Genomic DNA, 2,918 nt, shown 5'->3' with positions numbered 1-2,918 from the left:
AACTCTCCGCTTTCGTAGATTAGGTCGGACTTTCGGTAGAATTTCGCAGGCGGCGAGGAGACCGAGAATGCTCGGCGGAGACTGCGTACGCGTCAATCTCACGTTCCTTCGTTTGTATGCGAGTTTCTAGGATCGGTTCTGGTATCGGCTCGGAGCGTACTGCTCGAGAGGATTCAGGAATCGTTCTGGTAATGAGATGTCGAAATGCTGCCTTTTTATACCCGAGCGTCTAGCGGTAATTGCGTCGTTCGCCCCCGGGTGGGGATAACGACGCGTTGTTTTCGGCGGGTAATTATTACGGTAAACGCGTCGCTTCCCCTGGGCGAAACGACGCGGCGTTTCGGCGGGTGACGCTCGGGATCTTCCGGCAGCATTCGGCCGTGCTCGGTTTTCCGTATAACGGCGTAACGGCGGCCGTATAACGGCCGTACGGTTGTTTATCGCAACGGCGGTAATTAGAGTATTAAAAAGGGCGCTAGGCGTCTCTGCCATTGCCCGGCTGGTGTTCGCCGGGCGGCAGACTTCCGGCTGGACTACTTGCCGGGTAACGATGGGGGGTGCATCGTTACAGTGTTTTGAAAAACTCTCGAGATAAGATACAAGAATATGCAATAAAAAATGGGGGTTCCATTTAAGAAAACATCGATTATATTGACTTCACCTTGAAAAAATCATTCAAGGTCAAATCCATATTTTCATCATGTGTCCCCCTGTGAATCATATAACTTTTGTCTTAAACTTATAGATTTTAAGATATTTCAGTGGGAAAAAGTGAGAAGTATTGCAATGTGAGATTCAGGACACAAAAATAAGAGAAAAAGATCATATAAACATATGTCCGATATGACCTTGTTTTCAAATTATAGCTATCAATTATAGTTATCAAATGAACGGTTTCCTGGTAGATGGATAGACTGGTCCTATTGCCTGGCCAGCTCGCTCTCCAGACCTGGATCCACTCGATTATTACTTGTGGGGGCATCTAAATCCATTGTTTACAAAACACCCATTGACAACGTCGAGATACTTCGTCAACCTGTTGAAAATGGTTGCCGGGAAATTCAAGCAATACCCGGAATTTTTGAAAAAATCAGACAATCTATAATGAGGCGTGTTGAAGCCTGTATTCAAGTTAGAGGTAGTCATTTTGAGCACTTCCTGTAACCGTAATTATCTTAATTCTGTTGAAAAATAAAGCAAGCTATAACTTGAAAACACGGTCATATCGGACATATGTTTATATGAATGTTTTCTCTTATTTTTGTGTCCTGAATCTCTCATTGCAATACTTCCCACTTTTTAGGATATACCCTGTATATATGTATATATACATCATGATAAAATCAAAAGAGATAATATGAGCAATATTATAGATTTGTATTCAAAATATGTATGCGACAAACAGATATCTGTGTAAAGTCGTTGCTTTTACGAAACGATAAAACAAAAATAGAGTAGAAATCCAACATATTTTTTGTCTCTACATATTTAACACAATGCGAAAAGCTTGTATTTTATTGTTTTCCCCAAGTATGCATATATCCTTGACAATTACCACCGACGAGATATTATTAAAGACCGGTGGTCTCATGGGATTTAGTGTGACTAGAAAAAAAACTCGCTGCGCGTTATTTTAGTTCATCCAGTTATTGTTTTATTATCAAAATAGTATAAATCTTTTATATAACTGCCTCAAGAACAACAAAATAAACATTTTATCGTAAGTTTACTGTTTTATTATCGACAATGCAAAGATTTACTTACCTACAGTACCGCATGATGAGTTTTTTTCCAGTAATATGCTAAATCATATAAGACCATCGATCTCTAATGATATCTCGTCGTATTTTCGATAATAAAATAATAATTGGATGAAGTAAAATAACCATATGAATTAAATAATTCGTGTAATTATCTTCGATCCAATCAATCGGCCGATAATGTCAACATTCTTCAATTACCTCCGGGCCCACCGGGCCCACTTGATGATCACAAAAGTTTACCTAGGGCTGACGGTCTTTAATAGTATCTTGTCGGTGGCCATATATTTTGTAGAAGTTAGCGGTCTAGTAATATCATAGACATAGTAAATCTAGACCAGAGAGAAAATATAATAAAGGGCGGGAGCCATAGGTAATTGTGTAAGTGGAAACATCAGACGATTAGAAAGGGATAGAATCAAGTCACCTGGCTGTCATTGTTTATTCGCGCATGCGCAGTTTTTGATATTTAGCATCAGCAGAGCGGACTTGGAGAATTGAAAAGGACAGAGGAGAGAGTGTTGACAGAAAATCTTGGACATAATTAAAATCTCTCTAGAGATATACAGTAAAGATTTTTGTCAACAAAATTGTGAGGATAAATTAAAGTATAGAAAAAGCAGTGTAGCTGTACAATATAACAATCTAACTGAAATATATTTTTCGTATTACTTTATTATTTGAATCATATGCGAATCGTTTATTGAATTTAATTATATATTTTAGTTGTACAGTAATATAAACAAAATTTTTGTGATTTTTTTAAAGATTAAAATATATCGAAATTGATAATTTGATCATTAAGAAAGTAATTTATTTTTAAAATAATTTGTGAATGTAAATGAAAATTTACGTTTATTAACTGTTCAAAATTGAAACATTAAAATTTCGTTTCTAAATTTCGCCGTTATATTAAAACGATTGCCTCAGAAAATAAAACACGAGCGAGAACAAACAGCGTCGCGGTCACCCGCTCGGTGCGTGATCGCATTCTTCTTAGAATGAAAAACTGTGACAAACAGCAAGTTCTCGAAGGTTCGAAATCAGAAAAACTTGTTATTCAGATCGGCAGAGCGCGAGTTTCCGCGGTCGGTCGATTTAGTCTGCCTACGACAACGATTCGAGCCGGTCAAAATTCATCGACTTTTCGCATTCGCA

This window comes from Formica exsecta, unplaced genomic scaffold, assembly GCF_003651465.1.
Source record: "Formica exsecta isolate Colony F162 unplaced genomic scaffold, ASM365146v1 scaffold156, whole genome shotgun sequence".
Taxonomy (NCBI): domain Eukaryota; kingdom Metazoa; phylum Arthropoda; class Insecta; order Hymenoptera; family Formicidae; genus Formica; species Formica exsecta.
Note: the sequence above shows the minus strand (reverse complement) of the source record.